The sequence below is a fragment of the Anas platyrhynchos genome, chromosome 4 (assembly GCF_047663525.1).
Source record: "Anas platyrhynchos isolate ZD024472 breed Pekin duck chromosome 4, IASCAAS_PekinDuck_T2T, whole genome shotgun sequence".
NCBI lineage: Eukaryota > Metazoa > Chordata > Aves > Anseriformes > Anatidae > Anas > Anas platyrhynchos.
The window spans coordinates 44,972,857-44,994,302 of NC_092590.1; the positions used below are offsets into that span (position 1 = coordinate 44,972,857).

Sequence of the window (21,446 nt, forward strand, 5' to 3'; positions counted from 1 at the left end):
GCATCACAGACACTGAGCTTTCCAACACACCATCCAAACCGCTAGTACAGCAATGAAAGGAAATAATCGATGTAAACGGAGGAATGACTGCATGACCTCTTATCATGTTTTGAAGACGGTTCAGTCAGGTCAGGTTTGACTCCTTATTACGGCTTGTAATTCTGTATGTGCTGTCTGACAGAGGGAAGGAGGACAAGCACTCAGTTCTGAATGTGGCAATCTAAGAGCTAATGGCCTCAGTTCCTATAAATTAGTGTAACGAGAACAGAAATTGTTCTTCAGCCTTTGCCTGGACAGTCATCGAAGTTGTCTATCTTGGAAAGTCAATCCAAAGTAAGTATTGAAGAGTGCAGGATTTGTAGGGAAAAAGAGAGGTCTTTTATTTCTTTAGAGGCTAAAATCTGGAAGTGCAGAGATCTAGGAGATATGGAAAAAATGTTTTATGGGGGAAAAGAAAAAGAAGAAAGAAAAAAGTTTATTTAATTTCAGAATAGTTCCTGGTATGCTTAAGTCCTGAATGAAGATTTATGTTGGTCCTACTTGATCCAAACAGGTTGCTTCTCCTTAATAACAAAGCTTTCTTTGAGAATGTTTAATGCATATTGCTGCTGCCAGATACAACCTTGTACTTTTTCTAGGTTTTGAAATAGACTGGGCAATTCCTAAGCTTTCTTTGGCATGTGAAGATAATTCATGTGTTGGACTACACAGCAACTGCTCACCCAAAAGCACAGGAGGCCTGGGTGATGTAGATTAGGAATAAACAAAAGGAACTGGAAATTTCTGTGGAAGTGATATTTTTAAAACTTTGCTTCTGTGTTATTTGATGGAAAATATATTGAGTAAAGCAAATAGTCTGTGGAGGATTCTCTGCCTTTGATTATAAAAAGGTTAGTTTTCTTATCCCCTTATATGCGTATGCAGCAGATAGCATAGAAAACACTAATCTTAGTCATGGTCTTATAAGAGGGAAAGAAAAATGTGAGAATTATGTAATAAACCTGGATAATATACTCAAAGAGCATTGTCATAGCAGTGGTAACAAACACAAAAAAGAGAGTGTTCAAGCTGCCCTGTGTCATACAGAAGCATCTTCATCTACAACTACAATAATGCTCTGCATTTGTTCCAAATCTCAGCTCTCCTATTGGAGGCTGCAGTGCCCCCAGAAATAGCCTTTTAAAAGCCCCAGGCTGATCAATGTAACTGCTGTCCCTTGAAACTTCATGCCAGCACTGATGTGAATGGAGGAGATTCCAGCAACATGCCTGTTTCCATGGAGCGCGTCAAAGAACAATGGAGCAGAAGACAAAACTTGGATGAAGCTACCCCCAGGAAAGGTTTGGTTTTGTTTGAAAACTGAGACAAAATATACATAAACGAATAAACTGAAACGGCTGTAAATAGCCTATGAAAACATGCTGCAATAAAATTGTTTAGAATTCTTTTTCATTAAACCACTTCACATTTGAGAGGATGACTGGAAAGGAAGATCCTGTATTTTTTTAAGAAATCCACAGGCATTACAGCAAATGAGGGTGTTTTCCAGTTCAAATATTTTGAGTATTTTTAAATGTTTGCACAGGCTCAGGATTTTTGAGCCCATGTAATAATCTGCAAAAAATCCCACCATTTCTTTCTCTGCTGAGACTCACCACATGGCATACAGTTGAAAACACTTTGCTTTAGCAAGAGCTGTTGTGTGTTTAATGGGTTGCAGAGTAGGCGGTACCATTAGCCGTATGTGGTTCCTTATAGCAACTTGGATGAGAGCAGATAAAATTTATGTCCTGCTTTCCCAGAGCAAATTGTATGTCTCTGTGGCTATCTAAAAGGAAAGACCACTTCCAGTTTAGCCACACAAACATAATCTCTGTGTATTCTTAAATTTATGAGTGGCTACATTAAAGTGCAATCAGCCTGGATTACCAAAACTTTGGGTAAGAAGAAGGAAAAAAGATTTGCTTCTCGTTATTTTTTCTTTTTTCTCCAGAAGTATGTCTGCCTTACTCAGAATTTCCTATACCTGGTTCTTTGGTGTCTGTGACCACCAACAGAGCTTCCCCAGCCCTCACAGTCTGGTTTAAATGTGTGTGCTGTATATTCTCGTTGTCCAGAGGGCTCTGGTAAAGGCATTTATCTGTTAAATGACATGCAGACTGCCAGATTCAACAGATGACAGCTTAAGCACAGCACCAGTGACCACCAATGGTGTGGTTTTTATTTTGAGTATCTTGCTCTTCTTTTTTAAAATTGTCATTACTGACTTTTTTCCTCAGCAAGCTCTTTGCTGAGTTTTTGAATCCTTCTGCTCTGTCCCTTATTAAGGACTGATCTTGATTTCACGTGCACTAATTTTGTGCTGTTTCCCCTCTAGCCTTCAGCAATTGCTTGTGGTTTGTACTCATATGAAATGAAAAGCAGGAGTTTGGGAACAAATGGGAGTAAACAGGCATGAACACAAATATGTGCCTTTTCTCTCCCTCTCTCTTTCTCACCTGTTGGCAATTTGCTAACCTTTTTTAAATTTAAGAAATACAGCAGCTTAGAAAATACAGTGATCACTACTCTCCCATGTATTCCTTTTCCTTTTTACAGATAGAGGCTGGTACATTTGTGGAAAGGAAAGCAGGTTGTGACACAGGGATATAAAAGAGACAGTCCTGAGTCATCCAGCCCAGTCCTCTGACATCAGCAGCAAACAAGTCAGGTAGGTCCTTTTCATAAACTCATCAAGCATGCAACTGTTTGGCAGCCTTGTTGTCCAAAGAACTCTGTCCTGTTCTGATAAAGCTGAATGCAGTGCAATCTAGTTTATTTAGGGATGGCAAACTGCTCATGTAGCATGGTTTGAGAGCTCCAGGAAATTAAGAAGTCAGACGGAAGCAAATTTGTACAGTGCAAATGCATCCTTCCACAATTCTGCATATCACCACAACAGTTCTTAACGTGGATTTTCTTAGCAAACAACATATGCAAAGATAATAACCACCCTGCTGATACTGGCAGATATCCTCCTTTCTGATGGACTCAGTTTCATTCACATGCCCAGCAGGGGGGAAAGGATTATTTTAGCATACTTATTTTCTTTCCTGGTTCACATCATTCGCTGAGTATGTACAAATCGGAAGAATGCCAAATTGTTTACAAAAGATCTGAGGTGATTTGAGCCAAAAGTATCAGTCCAAGTGCCCTTAAACTTTAGGGGTTTTCTGATGTGGCTTTGACTCCAAAAGCTGTGACTCAGCCCCGTCTCTGCACCAGAGTGAGCGCCAAAAAGAATATTAAGGACAAAAGCCCCGTTCTCAGTTGTACTATGAGCTCCCAATGAATGCAAGACATGAGAAATCACCCTGACTCTGTCAGCGTAAAGCTTCCAAGTCACAGGTAATGTACATCATAAATATGAACTGAGAATTTCTTTTTAAGTGTTTTTGCTTTGAAAATCATACTAAGACCTTATCTCCTTCCCCTTCCAGATCACCCACAGTTGTCATTGCAAGCTGCCCACACACTAGTCACCACACCTTCATTAGAGGTCATCTGTCATTCCCAGTATCATTCTGAAAGTGTAGTTGCCAAGACAAAAAATCATTTCAAACAGGTGCTTAATGTCAAAGATACAATCCGTATAGTTAGTATCAACACCTATGTGTTTACTAAATGCCTGCATATTTTTATGAATCTTGGCTATATGTACCAAAAAGATGACTTTGTAGAGATGTGGAGATCAGACATTAGAAGGAGGCAATTCTGTGCTAAAGAAAACAATGGGAGGTACATCATTGGCTCTGACAGAGCAGCAAGGTACCAGGGATGCTTATGTAAAATGTTCAAGCCAGTCTCATCATCCAAAATGAACGTGTGAATCAGAGGATATTGTAATGACATTTTCAGTACTTCTTTCTTTCCACTTTTTTTTTTTTTTTTTTTTTTTTTCCCCAGGTCTTATGTTATATGCAGATTGAAACTGCTGAACAGACAATTGGCAAGGAAGAATTTTGAAGTCAATCAAAGTAAAATAAAGAGTTTGGCGATTTCTGATTATATTCATCCTCAGCCATCTACTGCTTGTATTTTTCTTAAATATTCCTGAGACTAATGCCTTCCTGCTCAGAGAGCTGAAATCTTCACCCATATCTTTATCATCACCATCTTTAACAATGGTCAACTTCTGTTCTTTAACTTATCTAAGGCTTGGTCACACACAGCTACAGTAGGTGAAATTCCATCCTTACCACTACTGTTAGAGTCAAACCTTCCCTGAATTCTTCCACTAAGTTATCATTTAGAGCACTAGAGAAGCTTGCTTTTTCTTCATAGTGTCAAAGGACAAATTCAAATCCACATTTTGATTTATTTTTTTTTTTTCCTCTCTCAACCTATGACTGGAGATATACATTTGTAACATTATTCTTCTAGAATTCACAGTGATGATGTTAATTGAAATGTTCTCTTTCAGCAGCCTGAAAACCTTATTTTTCCTCATTCAGCTCCATTCTCAATACTTAACCCTGTTTTTAGTTATCTCCCTTTGAGGAGGAAGACTAATTTGTGATCGAGAATTCATTTTTACAATTATCTTTTTTTATTATTATTATTTTTTATTATTATTTTGAAATGCATTGTGATGATGGTCATGATATACATGTGTCTTAGGTTGACTCCACAATATTATTACTGTTTATTGCTTCTGTCATCTTTGATTTCCCTTTCTGTTGCAGCTTTCACTTGTTGAAGCTTGTCTTAATTTCAGACCCGTATTCTACGACTTACACATCTGCTTACCTTTAGTCATCTGTGTATTCCCATTGATTCCAGTGAGAATACACACATAGTTTAAATTAAGCACACGTGCAAGATTTTTTGAATTAAATCATGGGAAATAAAGTCTACTTGTTGTTATTTTTACTAGATTCAACAGCTAGTGGCCTCTGCAGTTGGCTAAACCTGCAGAGATTTAAAAGCCATTGTTACAGAAGAAGACAGTAGGCCTAAAATCAGTAAGATTCGAGAAAAGGTCTTGACAATATTAAGAAGGTAATTTTTATAACAATAGTAGTGGTGTGAGCTTTCATAGTAAGAGTTGTTCCAAGACAGTAGACCTGGCAAAAACCCAACATTTTATTCTCTCTTCTAGAGGCAATATTCAGATCAGATACAGTTTTCCTCCTTTATATAAATAAGTGTTATCAAAATTATGAGGCCAGAGGGTAGGGGAAATAGTAGTTTGTTACTTTTGATGGGAAACACCCCCAGTGTAACTAGTGCTGGGTTGTTTGGTAATCATATAGGACTTCTGATTTTACATTACCTGGAAAACAAGCACCTGAAGGACACTAGAAGTTTCTGAGTAAACTTCAGGTGATTTTTTTTTTTTTTTTTGTATATTTGCTTCATATTTAAGCTGTTACAATGAGGACTGGAAACTCTCAAATTTCAGCCTGCATTAAGTGGCTTTGTAACTGCACTTCAATTAAGAAATAGACTTTATAAATGATTGTCATATAAATCACATTCCCTGTGATCTGTAAAATTATTTGAATGAATTTAAACCATTAAAATTACAATCATTATCATGATTTGAAAAGACATATATAAGGCCTTTTATATATATTTATAAATATATATATATTTTTTTCTCTGCTAATACATGCTGGTAGCAACTTAAAGACATATGAGAGAAAATGAAAACTGTGGGAAGATAATCCAATCACTGCACTAAAACATGTTATGCTGGCACATCATAAACAGAAGTCTCAAAGTATTAACAATCCCAAGGGACAGAAATTCTGGGCTACCACCATCTCTGCAGCTCTGTAGCTAACATTTGCATTATTTACTCAGCCAGGAAAACCTCTCTGAAAGAGCAGGATCAGAGGGCAACTCAGATAAGGGCAGATGTGAAGAGGTGGGAGGTGGAGCCCTGCACAAGGCTCATTGCACAGAGCTTTCCCCAGGGGGCTGCTCTGATGCCCAGGGGCTGAGGAAAGAGTCCCTGCAGCTCTGGGACCCTGTCAGGAATAGAAACCCAAAAGCCAAAGGAAGAGAGAAAACAAAAACCAGAGTTAGTGAGAAAATTTAACCTAGCATTTCCTGGCAGTGTCTCCTGAAGAGAGACCTTCAGTCAGAGTCATTTGGCTGCACAGATGTATATCATGTGACCTCAGCCTCGGAAATCTGTAAATTAGATAAGCTAATTCATTTCTCTGCTAACTTAGAATTATGTCTTTGAGCATGCATGATTTGCAGATTTTCTTCCTATGATCTATTTTTAACAATTACTTTACATTTTAGAGAAAAAATTTTCCTCCTTTTCTACCTTTGAGCTGTTAGTATAAAATAACCACTGTTAAGGCAGGTGGTCACAAAAACCCACAGGAGCAAATGTGCTGAAGATCCAAGGCCACTATCCATTATCTCTGATATTTTACAGGCAGGGCAATAATGACTAGTATGATCTGCTCCCTCTCCAGCATGTATTTATATTTGCCATGTAGTAACATACATTTCTTCATTTTTCTGTGAATATAACACTATCTGCAAACCATTTTTGTTCTCTCTGAAATGTTCTAAACATTGACAAAGAAACAAACAAACACAAAATGTATGCCAAAACAAGCTGACTTATGGTACGGAGAGAGCAAATAAGCTCATGTCCATAGAGATCTCTTTTATTACTTTTTTTTTTTTTTTTTTTTAAATGCCACATGTCTCTTCTCAGTTATGAAGGAATAAGAATCATCTCATGTCCCAGTAGATTAGGGAAGAATGAAGTGATGTGCTTATCCCAAATGGCGAATACGTGAAGAGGTGGAGCATGGCTGTGTTGTTACCAGCTTTGTTTTTACAGGAGTGCCTGGTGTTTGGAGAGTTTTCTTCTACACCGCAGCACTCATTTATGTCATGTATGAGGGGAGAGCAATTGCTTGACTACAAACAGATATATTAGGTAGTACCTGAAAGTATTCAGCTGTTTTGGACAGTGTCTGGAGCCTACCTCTTCATAAAACTCATCTTTATCAAGGCTTGGGAATCTCCCTTTGTAGTGTATCCTAGAAACTGTCTGTAAGCCAAGACATTCAGAACAACCAAGAGTATGAAAAAGCACTTAAAGGTGCACATGATATACATGCAGGCTGTATGGGGAGCATTTGAAGGAACTGAAAGACTTGGCAGAAAAAAAGCATCTTGCCCCAAATTAAGGGTACATGGGAGGCTTTTTTAACCTTCGCTCTGGCCATTTGCACACAATTTTATGTTATTATTTACTACATGATTGAACCAAAATTTGAATTTGCCATAGCAACCCAGGCTTCAAATGGGGCATAGGTTGCTTTCCAAAATTACAGCACCTCCTTAAAAAGGAGCAAAGAATAGTGCATTATGTAATCTGAGCTCTTGCAAAATGTTATTAGCAAAATATGGTTTTAATAAACAACACGTTTTCCCCAAATTTTTGAGTATGTTTAATAAGGAAAGGTTGCAATTACAAAAAAATAATTTTATATAAGTGTGTGTATATATATGCATACATATATATGTGAAATGAGCTAGCTCAGCTTAATCTCTTTCTGAGGAAAAAATTAAAATGGCGGACATACATCTGGCAATGGTAAAACCAAGGCCATGTGGGACATTTTCATGATTTGGGTAAGGGTTTCTGTGCCACTGCTTTCCTGTTTCACTGTAAGCAAAACAAAACAGTGACAGGTCGTACATTCGTTGATGCATTTTGCTCTTTCCATTCAATCAGTTCTTTTGACAGAAAAATAATGGAGCATCCAGCAGATGACATAATTGTGCATAAATAAATATTTATTCAAATCCCCTACTTGCAGTCACTTCCCCCTAACAAAATACCAGAGTCAGCTGGATTTCTGGAAAGCAGAATGTGTCCAGAAGTTTTCCTGGGTTATGCAGAATTATGCTTGTTTAACTAAGTCTTTGGAAGGCTTGTATGGATATAAATGTGTGTGTGTGTGTGTGTGTGTGTGTGTGTGTGTGTGTGCACGCCTGCCTGCCTGCCTGTGTGTCTATCTAAAGGCAATATTCTGTGATGCAAAATGCTTGGACTTGAACATCCTCTTCACTTTTTTTCCTGCAATCCTGCAATTCCCAGCTAGACATTACTAACAAGGTTTATCCTGAACATAAGCATACATTTTTTTTTTTTTTTAAGTGGATATCAATTTTATATGAGATGTATGTCCACTTCTCTGTAAGCAGAGCTTGAAGAGATTCAACCATGTGTATGTCTGGCATCTGGCATGAGAAAAGAGCTATACAGGGAGAAGCAAACTTCTCACCCTCTTTGCAAATTATTTCTTGTATTTAAAGTGACAATGAAAATAGCGTTAATCACAGCTGTTAACGTTTTTTTAAAAAAGGTCAATAACACAAGTCTTGTAGCAAACAAATGCTGCAACAGGTGAGATAACCCACATCTCTCCAAATTTCTTCTGAGATATTTAGGAATTTATTTTTCATGTGAGACAAGTAGAAGCAGCTTCTGCACCTAACTGTGAAGAAGCTCAACACTTCTAGATTTTTGAATTGGTATGCTATTAAATGCTTTCTTTCACAACTCAGGCCAACATAAAAGATAGAGGAAACCTGGGCATGGTGATTGGCAGACTTACTTGGATGTGGTACTTAGGGACATGGTTTAGTGGGTAATATTGGGGGGGGTGGCAGTTGAACAGATGACCTTGGAGGTCTTTTCCAACCTTAATTGGTTCTATGATTCTGCTTCTATGCATCTCCATTGTCTGGTCTGGGATTCTAGTCTCAGAAGAAATGTTTTTTCATGAGCTTAAAAGGCCGGTGGAGAGACCTATTTTGGAGCTGTTTTTTGATGCAATGCAGGGTGCACGAGAAGCATTTATATGGAAGACTCATGGATGACAGGCTTAGGAAAGCTGACTCCTATTCCTTGCACACATGGGCACAGTTAACTTGTGGTGCACACACCGGCCTTACTCTATGGAGTCTTTAGCTGGTTCAGCATAACCAGTTTCAGACTTTCTGTTCATTGTAAGCAGAGACCTGGGAATCAACGTAAGCATTTTGGCAGAAATGCTTGCCTTTTCTCTTTTGTTGCTAGTCCTCTCTTTCAGGTTGTTAAAAGATAATAGTATAGCATGCTTCAACCTGAAATATCAGCTTCCCATTTCCAATTCATGAATATTAACTGAAAATTTCACAGGATATAAGCACACACTATGGATTGGCTTAAATCCATTAATCTTATTTTAGATTCCCGTGAGTTAATGAAAAACACAGCAGGCTTGAATTTTGTTTTCATTTTTAATCTAAATATATTATTTGTTTTGGCTTAAAGTGAAATGTGAAAAATGCTGATACAATTTAAAAGAACAAATTTAAGTGCTTTCTGAGGATAGCAAATGAACCTTAACAGTGAGATCCTGCTGTATGCGGGGCTTTATAATCACAATGTACAAGTGCTTTACTGAGATGTAAGTAGAGGAGTGTAAAAGTAGTTACATGTCCAAATGTGTGTAATCCAAGATGATATCCAGTTAAAAATGGCTAATGCATAAGGAAAAAATTATTCTCAAAATCTAACAGAATCAGCTTATACACCCATCCAAGATTTCTAGTGACATCACACACCATGAAACAATAACATCTAATAAAACTAGTTCACTTCAACAGAAGTTTTAAAGTATGTTCAGAAAGACCTTCCCTCATCACTGCTGCCTGACTTTAGCCTTGACATCCTAAATCTGAGAGTCATGAGTCATTCACTCCTTATTTTTTTTTTTAATTTATTGTTCTACCTCATTGAACAGCATTTTTGCTTTTCCTTCTCAGCCTGCACCCACAACATGCATTAGCCATACCAACAATGTGAAATATTTTATGTAAAACATTTCCCATATTCACTGGAAAATACCAGAAACTGATGCAAGTTCTGATGTAAGTTTTCAATAAAATAATTAAATTAATTCCTAGCTAGCTAGGAGCAATACACATTGTATTTCAGAGCTCCAAGACTCCATGGCTATGGGCAGAATAATTTTGTAGTTTTCAGAGTATGTGAAGCTCAGGAGACAGAAACATAAACTGCAATTCTGGGAGGTAAAATGAAATATCTATTAAGTGTATGTATCAAAATTTGTCTTCTCTAAAAGAGAATGCATTACAGAAAGACACTTCTGTTACCTGATATATGGTCTTTGGGGGAAGCAGTGCTATGCAAGTATTACTAGAAATGTTCTGTTCTCACCCATACACAAATGCAGAGTATTTTTTTGGCCTTGGTCTTCACAGAAGTTTTATTTAAATTCTGTTTTTATTGATGCTAAAGGTCAGAACCCCACTCCATAATGCCATTGTTGTGCTATTCATAAAAACTTGCTCGTCTGTACTGTAAACTCCATGGGACAAAGTCTGTCTTTCCAGTGGTTGAGGGCTGTGTGCCGGACAATAGGAACAATGCTGGAATATAATCAATGCTTAACAATATTAACAGTGCCAGTAGATTCTGTTCTGGTCCATGTAATTGCAAAGTGTGTCCAGATGCTGCAATGATGCATACCTTGTAAATGCATATAATGATAAACAGATAATAAAGGTTGAATTAAATAAGTCAATGGTTTTGGCCTTGTTGCGGGCTGACAGTTACAGAGTGTACATGAAATAAACCATCACCACAATTAGCACTGATTGGCAGTCTACCATCTCAAAGGAGATCCAAGATATTGACTCTCGCACTTCTAGGAATGGTCCCTCTGGGCTGGTTTCAAACCATTGACAGATTGGTATAGTAAAGCCTTAATGAGTAATGCCCAAGGTTTTTTCATTTGCCAATTAATTAATAATTTCAACTTTGGGAGCTGTCAGTACATGCCTTTCTCCTAAATTATGATCAACATATCTATTTATCTCATGATGTCCCAGGCACTACACAGCACATCCTGTAAGATCAGAAATACATCCAGCCTGGAAAGAGCTATTTAATTCTATGTATGTAGAACCATTCAATCTACAATTCATCTACAATTCAATCAAGTCATCAGGAACGCAGGATAGATGTTGACTAGCCTGTGTAAGATGTACCTTGGATGTGACAAAAGATTTCCCATTTCGTAACTCTTCATATTTCAAGTCTCCTCTGTAAGAACATTTATCTGTTATCCATTCTGAAACTATAGATGATAGAGTTTCCACAATGATATCAAATGCCTTCTTACTGTTAAACATAAAAAACAGTACTTCTTGAAAATAGAATTATGTTCCTCTAGGGGTCCACAAGATTCTGTGATGGAAAGGGCAATGACAATTAAAAATATTAGTCATTTATTAGTATTCCCCATTTTACTGGTTTCTTTGAATTACAACACTAACAGGCCTGTTTGGAAAAAAAAAAAAAAAAGGAAAGGATAGAAAAAAAAAGAAAAAAAAGGTAAGGAAGGGCAATCCTAATATGAGAACATGCCTTTCTTTTAGGACATTGTACTAATGGGTTGGAGTCTGATATAATAAAGGGATCTAGAAGCTGGCTGAATGAAATCTGAGACAAAAAGGAAGTTATTTGTACTAAATAATTAACTAAGGCACTTCACCAAAGCATTCATGCATCCTAGTGAAGTACTTACTTGGGTGAAGAAATCCTCCAAGTTCCACTTCTTGCACATGTCTATACCATCTCTAAGCCATCAATTGTCCACAGCAACATGCCTGGAAACACTGTCAAATGTGCTTTATTGCCTGCTGCCCACCAAGGTCTGCTTGAGGATCTGGACCCCGTTTTCTCCTAGAATTACATTTTCGAGTGTGTTTGACACAACAGACTGTATTGTAACGAGTGTGGAGTTCAAAACTTGGCACCAGTGCCTGCTCTTTTTCCAAAGTCAAGTGTAAAGTCTTAGGGCCCTATTAATGAAAAATCCATTCCATAGATGGATCGCAGAAAAAGGAGGGCCTCAAATTATGAGCAGGATCTGTTATAAAAGCCATGTGTTCATGTAAAAATATGATGGAATATGGGCACTGAAAGTTACATGTGGATTTCACTAGATGCATAGGGATTCCTGGTATGCACATAAATTTATATATTGTACTTAAAGGCACAATGCAAAGGGTCAGAAGGCTGTAAATATGTTTCCTTGTTGGAAAGTCAGGAGATAAACAATGACACGTCAAAATCCCTGAAAATCAAGGTTGAGGCCAAACTAAAGCTTGAAGTATACATGAGGGACATCCAAACACAAGTGTCCATGCATGGACAATAAAGATAATTGTGAAAGAAAATGATGAAAGATAAAACATGATATCTAGCAAATCTTGCCTCTTTTTTTTTTTTTTTCCTTTTTCTTTTTTTCTTTTCCCCCCACCTAATATTATTGTTTCTAAAGACTGAAACCAATCACTCTTTTTTGACATACCAATCACTCTTCTTGAACAAACTGGGGACCTGTTAATAGTTTGTACGTTTTATATACATATCCATATATATGTGTGCATTTGACATATGGTATGGGTGTAGTCAATATTGATTATATTTAGAAAGAAGTTCTAAAATATAAATGCATACTGGGAATATGTTAGAACCAAAGAACTAATATTCTTGGTTTTCTCAATTATCTTGGCATACTCACTAAGTATGCAAGCTGGCATACTCACTTTTGTTTTTTCACTGTTTTATCAAAGAGTTCAGGAAAAGGTAAGACAGGAGATGTTTTCACCAGAAAATATAACAATATTTTGTTGTATCTTTAGCCTTATCCAAGTTATGCAAAGCAGAATATTATCCTCCTTTTTGTAATATATTTATTTTTCCATACAGGTCTACTTTCTTTTGTGGACAACTTAGCTTGCAATATATATATATAATTATTAATTTTTAATAGGAATGCAGGCTGTGTTCCTGCTGCCCACTTGCCGCAAGTTCTATTTGTATCTTAACCTGGTCAGCTCCCTCCCTCACATAACTGATTCTGTGCAGTCTTTGCAAAACACTAAACCTCAGAGTGATGGGCTTTTAAAAGGGGCAATGCAGAAGTCAGGAGAGGACTCCCTGGGAAGGAGATACAAGACTACTTTTGTAAGGCTGTTTTCAGAAGAGCCCTTTTTCCCTCACGTATGCATCTTTCTGCTGTCAAGAAAGACACGGAGAGGAGTAAGGCTGGAGCATACATTCCTTTGGCAATTCTGGATAAGAGATTTGTTTGTTGGGCTACTTGAATTTGCCATAATTTATGCCACCCCAAAGCTTCCAGATTAAATCTAAAGCAGCACTATCCTCTTTGGCATAGGTTCTCATAAAAAAAAAAAAAAAAAAAAAAAAAAAAAACATGAAAAGTGAACTATTGTGACTGAAATGGTCTTTCTCAGCCATGTGAAGACCTCCTCACCTGTTTTTTGTTTTTTTTTGTTTTGTTTTGTTTTGTTTTTCTATACATGAAGTACTGATGCAACGGGAGCTTTTAACAGAGTAAGTACAGTACATTATACACAAGTATAATGGCCTTCAACAAAATAAAACCTGAGCACCATTGCTAGGATTTTGCTTTCATACTACCCAGGTCTTTAAGCAATATGTGTGTAGGGGGATCTTGGGAACTTCAAAAAGCAGAGGACTAGAAACCATTGTCACAATGTCTTCCATACTACATGAGATTTTATTAAGAAGTCTATTAATTATTGTCGTCAGTAAAACAGATTCAAGAGTGTGAAAAGCATTCTGTAGAGAAAAGAAAGCTGATTGTTAAAGGACAAAAAAAAAAAAAAAAAAAAAGGCAGAAAATAAACACCACCAAAGCTGTAAATATATAACAAAAGGTTCGAAAACATTTGTTTCCAGAGGAACAGAAGGTTTCATTAAAATTATGACATCAGATCTGGAAAATAATTCAGTTAGAACACAGGTGGTTGTCATAAAAATTGTTTATATTAGGGAAAATCACAGTGTTGTCTGTTGCAAAGTAGGAATAATTCCATCCAATACCTTCTAAGCTTACTAGCTGGCAGGTTTTATTTCATAAACTGAGGTAATAAATATGTTGTACAACTATATCATGGATGTGTGATACTATTATACATGTATGCAATGCTATAAACATGAGATTCTTATAGTATTCAAAATGAGTCTACTCCATTTTCTAACAATGTTGCAGTTTATCATTGAAAGGACGAGGTTACAATTAATGTGAATAGGCTGACATAAAGTCCAATTCTGCAAGATGTGGCATAGCTTTCTCTCTCACTGCTGTCATGAGGACTGCAAATTCCTTTAAATAGTTGCTTAAGCATTTTTCAGGAGATAACAGTTCTTTACATCCTTAATATTTTCCGAATGAGGAATGAGTCTGTTTCTATGGACAGATGTCTCAGCCAGCAGAAATAATGCTGTTTAGGATTATGTGGCATAGATGAGTTACCATTATATATCATCCAGCCTGAAAAACTTAAAATTATGAAAGTGCTCCCTCAGTTCCATGTTGCATGGGAGATAGGACTGAGGAGGAGATGACATTTGGGATTTCTACTAAATACAGTTGCAAGCTTGCTGGAAAATGCCTGGTCTTTCATGTGTTAAAGAATATATGTACTTCTATGTGTATTTTTGCCTTAGACACAAGGTAACTAGCAGCAAAACATTGGAACAATTTATGAAATCAGTTCTTTTTCAGTTTTCACAGTCCAAAATGGCTGCACAATCTGTTCTGGAAGCTGTAGACATTTTAACTGTAGCTCTCAGTACAACATACACTGTTCTGCAAACTGAATATTGTACTGTTATTGCCAGGAGGTCTTAAGTAGGAAACAGAACAAAACAAATAAAAATGTAATATAAAAGAAAAACAAAACAAACAAGACCACTCTTCTGCCATCTTGCAAAACCAAATCTTTCAATTATGATTTATTGATAAAAACAGTTATGGACAGTTAATAGTGTAACATCTGGATTTAATGAATGTATGCACAGCCAAAATATTTTTTTCCCAGGGTTTAAATGAAGTAATTTATCTGTACTGTGTAACAAAGGCTTTTATTTCCACATGATGAGGTGGGCAGCCATTCAATCAGACATGATTGAAATTGTTTCAGTCGGTTAAATTGCCCGATATTTTCATATGTTACCTTAAGGAAAGGAAAAAAAAAAAAAAAAAAAAAAAAAAAGAGGTATGTAATTTGACATAAGGAGATATATGTCTACCTACAAGATACTTAACATATATAAATTTGTATACAAATATTTATGAATTTATTATATACTGGTAAAGTAATACAATTGCATTAACATAAAAATACCATCACAATGAATTAGTATCATAAACAATGGAAAGCGTATGCTGAATGAACAGGCTGGGGTATTCTTCATTCAGTTCTTTAGCCTTCTGGGTAGACAAGCTCATTTTAAAAGCAGATGCTTCCATCTACTGTAATGGAGTTTCTGTTTAAGTTTTTGAGTGGGTGTTCACTGCTTTCAGCTGGCAGCTAGGATTTTAGCTATGCTAAATTAATGCATCATTAATTGCCTGGATTTTGTTGTGTGTGCGTTAGTAGAAATGGGAGGACCTGTACTTAAGACAAAAGTTAAATGTGAGTTTCTCTCTGGCATGTAGATAATATTTCAGTAACTCTAAGAAGTGTAAGGAGGCTCACCGAAGTCAATAGTATTACTGACATGCTTAAAGTGAAATGTGTGTGATTATTTGTAGAACCAGTCTATGATTTTAATTTTCTTTAGCAGTGGCTTAATTATGAATATCATAAAGCTATCAGGCTGCTTTTCTTTTGCTCCTTTTTTTCTTGGAAGCGTGCCATGATTCTTCTAAAAGAGCTTTTGAATTAGTCGAGCATCACTGCTAAGCAGCATATAACAGAGTATCAAGCAGTGTTTTATTTTTCCCAATTAATTTAGGATTTTCAGATAAATATAGGTGACACAACTGAATATATGAATAATCTTTGAACCATTAAACAGTGAATTTCAGTGGAGGGAATTCTTAAAAACAAACAAACAAAAAAACCTACAAAATGTTCCAAACATATGCTAAACATTTACAGATTTATTAGCAGCAAATGTCTGAAGAAAAGCTGGACAACTGAAAATACAGTGACTTTACCTAAGCATCAATTTAAATCATCATCAGCTGATGACTTCTTCATGCACAGGTAAGGTAGTCTTTACAGATTTTGTTACAGCTTCACACCACTTTCTGCTTCTGAAAACCTCTTACAACGGGAAACACATGATCTCTGAAGGAAATGGACCTAGTCAGTAATTGTTTTTTGTTGCCCTGGAACTTAAACTGACACATTTTTTCATGCAAGAAATTTGGCTAAAGCTCACAACTGTACAGGAAAAATAAATCTTCTGTAAGACATAAGTGTGTTGATAATTGGCATAGTTCTTCTTGCACATTATTCATTTTCTGTGAAGAACAAATCTGTAGATTAAAAAAAGGTAATGAAGAGAAAAAGTACTTTCATCTTTTTAGCTTCCACCCATTGTAAAGCAATCAAATATAACAGCAGTGAAAACTAAAAAAAATGACATTATAATGGGATGCTTATAGCCAACTACATAAAAGGTTAAAAGGGTTGAATACTGACTTCACTGTCTTTATATTTGTTAAATGTTGCCCAGAGTGGCATACAAGACTAACATTTATTATTTTCATTTATATTCATGTCTAATAAATGGAATTTGGCATGCCTCTGTCTGGCTTTTTTTCATGGTCTAGCAACTAGAAAGGATCGTATCTGGATACTATATCTAGCTTCGCCCACAAATTATTGTGTGATGTCAGTTAGTGTGCAATGGTGGAGTTTGTTTGTTTGTTTGTAGGCATTGTAGACACTTGTTTGATTGTAGGCATTGCAGATGCCTACTAGTGTTCAGTGCTACTAAATAGAAGATTGTAAACATATGAGTAGGATCTAAGATGAGCTGTTATTGTTCAAACTCTTGTGGCTGGAATAGTCTTCCTTCTTTTGAAAAGGGCATTTTAGATAAATTTCTTAAGTTATATTTTACTTCCTTTATCATATATCTTAATAACTGATACCAGATTATAAAATATGTTAAATACCAGATTCTCTTCCTATTTGAAGTATATGAAGTCACTGAAATAGTCCGAAAGGCAGGATAAGTTAGCTGCTACCAACCACTGCCTATAGATCTGGTGATAATAGGTACTCTCATGAAAGTTCATTTATAACAAATATCTAAAGGCAAAATTAAAATGCTTAAAGTAAAATTATAATGCTTTATAATCTTGTCTCTTTCTGCAACAGGAAACATTGGCATAACATTCAGCTTTGACTGCTTTGAAGGATTAAATTAAGAATGGCAGATATTTTAGTGAGGGTTTAGCTAATTGTATATCTGGAGATGTAATGAAGCTCTGAAATACTCCTTCCCCATGGGAGGTGAGAGTGCTGTCTATTACAATAGCTTACTTCTTTCTTGCTTGACAGTTGAAGGGTTTTTTAAATAACAGCAGGAAGTCAAGAGCTTTTCTATGTGCTCCTTTTCTTTCAGTGTGCCGGATGCCCTGGCACCAGAGAGGCTTTGAAACCTTCTCCTGTTTTTTCAGCACCTGATGGTGATTGTTTGACTGGAGATTTACAGCGGACCTGAAACTCAAAGCTTTTAAATAGCTGCAGTTACAGAAGCTTGAAATGGTGCTGGATTCACTAGAGTGACACTGTTATCATCATCCGATGGCTGCTTAGCAGTTAAATGAGATGATAATTTCTACATTCCAGCTGTAAAATTATTCTACCTTGAAAAACGTGAAAACAACTAAAAGAAAAAGCTATTTAGAGGCCTTATCCTCTGGATATGCTTACATATGTTTGAACTCTAACCACATCAGTAACATTATTAGCTTCAATTGAATCACTCTTGTAGTAGTTTATCGCATACGTAAGTACTTGCAGGATGAAGGTCTTGGTTAATTATCTCCATGGGGGTGCAACCAAAGAAGCAATGAACAGGGAGGAAAAGAGATTTCCTCCCCCTGCTCTTGCAGATGGCCCTTCTAGTCAGGGCTCAGAAGACTTGATGGAGCCAAAAGGTATCTAGGGGCATCTCTGCAAAATGTCTGTGGCCTGTGAAGTGTTTTCTTTCACAGATTTGTGAGAATCACAGAGTGGTTGAGGTGAGAAGAGACCTCTGGAGGTTGTCTAGAGCAACAGCTCTGCTTGAACAAGGTTAGTTAGAGCCAGTTGCTCAGGGTCATGTCTAGTCAGGTTTTGAATAACTCCAAGGAGGGAGGCTCTACAGCCTCTCTGGGCAACCTGAGCCACTCTTTGATCACCCTCATAGGAAAAAGTTTTTTCTTGTATTTAGGAAAAATTTCCTGTATTTCATTGTGTGTCCATTGTCTTTTGTCCTATTCTTGGGCACCACTGAGAAGAGTTGGGTCCATGAAGGTCCTAAGTTGCACATGAACCTCTAAGCCAGCTGTATCCTTATTTCCCCTCCATCCACTGTTCCTAAGAAGCCAGTGGAATATAAAAGCCAAGAAAAAAAGATTGCTCTTCATAAGAACACTTTAATATCTAACATTCAGAAATGGAGGGTTCCATTGTTCCTTGCTCTTTAAAACCACAATGCGGCATTTAAACAGACAGTGAAAAATTGCAAAGCAAGAATTCCTGCAGTCAGAAATAAAATTAGAGATAAAGTTGGAGAGGATTTATGTCTGTAAGAAGAATAAATTATTATAGATACATCAAAGGAAAACTGTGAATCTTTATTAACTAAGAGATAAAGGGATTGCATAAGGGATAAAGTTCCCTGATGCAATAACAATGAAAAATGAAAAGTTATTCCAGAGAAGAATCCAGTTCAGCATCAAAACAATATTTTCAATCTGTAAAGTACTCTCTCAGTAGTGATTCTTTCTGTCATTAGTCTTGTTATTACTAGCATCATCAATGTCCCTATTCAGATGTAAACATATACTAATAGAAATTCCCATGGCTGTAAGAACAGGCTTTCTGTTGGAAGAAAGGGAAGAATTAAAAGGAAAATCCTTTGACAGGAAATCTCTTTTCTTCCTTCCTTTTTTTGTTTCCTTTTTTTTGGTATTACACTGTCAAACAAACAAACAAACGAACAAAATCATAAATCTGTGCAAAGATGGAGTGTAATTTATTGTGTGAAACACCAAAAGGCAATATGCCAGGAAAAAAAGAAAAAAAATAAAAAAGAGAGATAAGGATGTCTTTGAAAATATAAAAATACGGCATGTCTTGAATTATCTTCTTGAAATTCTTAAAATGTTCTTAAAGTTAATTCAGTCTGAATTACTGTAACAGAAAAATGTACATAGTAACAAACTATCAGAATTTTGCACTCTGCTAAATGCAGTTCATTGTAGTAAATCATGTTTGCACACAGTCATACACATATATGTATGTATTTATACATTTACCAGGCCTTTACATTTTCAGACTATTATTTCATATTTAAATTTCTAACACAGCATAATATCTAATTTGTATGAATCCTACTTTGTCCAGCAAGAATGAGTTTGTGCTTAGGAAAAAAACACAAATGATATTGTCTAAAACTGGCTTGGTAACCTACTTTTTGGGATGAAAAGAATATGTTGCAAAAAGGAATCAAAAGATTAATTGCACAGTTTTCTTCAAAACCTAAAGAAGATATTGTGGTATAAATCCTGAAAATAAACAAATTGATCAAAGATTTCACTGTTACCTTATATATGTACGATGGTCCTGTTTATGCAGGTGGTTTGCTATTTATTTACTTTCCACCCCTGTTTCTTGTGCTTGAAAGCAAAATGCTTGAAAATCGGAAACTGCACTTCAGGTCTGGCTGCACTCACAGAGAGGCTTTGTGCCAGCTTCTGTGTCTGGACAGGGTTAACACTGGTTACATCCATGAGAATAAGCAACAGAGGCTGATGGGAGCAGGTCTGCAGCATGGACTTCCTTGTGTTTAGCAGTCTATGTCCACATGATATGGGCTTCCAGGGGTTTTGCTCTGGACTTGCTCTGGTCTGGCCATGGGAAAAGCCAGTAGCAGATGGAGAACACTAGTTACTCATCTTCTGGTTCAGTTATATCCAAAATGAATGGAGTTTTTGCATGACAATGTATACTGTGATGAACACAGATATTAGGGATGTTGGGAAAATTCAGTTCAAAAACACTTGTCCTGATCTGAATGTGAGTGGCAAGGGAGACACATCAGCCTTTAGTGAAATGTAGAGCAGGCTCAAAGCTACGCATTGATTTGCAGTAATTTGTACCACTGAGAGTGGTGAATATGAGCCTGAATATGAGCCAGCAGTGTGCTCAGGTGGCCAAGAAGGCCAAGAGCATCCTGGCTTGCATAAGGAACAGTGTGACCAGCAGGGCTAGGGAGGTGATTGTACCCCTATACTCAGCTCTGGTGAGGCCGCACCTCGAGTACTGTGTTCAGTTTTGGGCCCCTCGCTACAAGAAGGACATCGAGGTGCTTGAGCGGGTCCAGAGAAGGGCGATGAAGCTGGTGAGGGGCCTGGAAAACAAGTCCTACGAGGAGCGGTTGAGGGAGCTGGGTTTGTTCAGCCTGGAGAAAAGGAGGCTCAGGGGCGACCTTATTGCTCTCTACAGATACCTTAAAGGAGGCTGTAGAGAGGTGGAGGTTGATCTGTTCTCCCACGTGCCTGGTGACAGGACAAGGGGGAATGGGCTTAAGTTGCACCAGGGGAGTTTTAGGTTGGATGTTAGGAAGAACTTCTTTACCGAAAGGGTTGTTAGACATTGGAACAGGCTGCCCAGGGAAGTGGTGGAGTCACCATCCCTGGAAGTCTTTAAAAGACATTTAGATGTAGAGCTTAGGGATATGGTTTAGTGGGGACTGTTAGTGTTAGGTCAGAGGTTGGATGATCTTGAGGTCTCTTCCAACCTAGAAATTCTGTGATTCTGTGATTCTGTGAGTTACCAGAAGGGATTCCTGTAGCCTGATATCTTTAATGTCCCTATCTAGCCAGTTCTAAATTGCAGCTCTTCTAATGCCAAAGCAATGATCTGAAATAAGTGATGATGTGAAAATTTACCTGAAGATGGCTATTTCTTTCCCAAGATCAGAAGAGAAGATTAACTCATGATGATTAACTCATATGGAGAGGTCTGCATTATAGTATTTTGAAATTAGATGAAGATAAATCCCATTCTTCTCTCTAGGTGTATAATTAGTGCATTATCATGCACCAGTGTGTATTGCACAATGATGGAAACTTTCATACTGGCTGGAACAGGTATCTAGAAAGAGAGATCTCTTTATATCATTTACCATTAAATAAAAATAAAAAGGATGCATTTTTTTCAAAGGACTTGGAAATTTTTTATTTTGAAAATGTGGCATGAAAAAGACTATCAAATGTTGCCGGGTATAAATTTAAATGTACTATATAAAAGTGTCAAAATTTGGTAGCAAGGGTAAG

The 21,446-nt window shown here is 36.9% G+C and overlaps 1 long non-coding RNA gene across 2 annotated transcripts in view; it reads left to right on the forward strand.

The window, feature by feature from the left end:
- LOC106015737 (uncharacterized) overlaps window positions 1-21,186 on the forward strand; it is a 50,954-nt gene extending 29,768 nt beyond the window's left edge. The window contains exons 3-5 of one of the 2 annotated variants that reach the window (XR_011809133.1): window positions 2,599-2,710; window positions 16,042-16,149; window positions 17,522-21,186. This is a non-coding gene — a long non-coding RNA (uncharacterized lncRNA). Of the gene's footprint in view, window positions 1-2,598; window positions 2,711-3,945; window positions 13,335-16,041; window positions 16,150-17,521 lie in introns of those variants that run through there. The other variant, XR_002400217.4, reaches the window with a different exon arrangement.
- The last annotated feature ends 260 nt before the right edge of the window (window positions 21,187-21,446 follow it).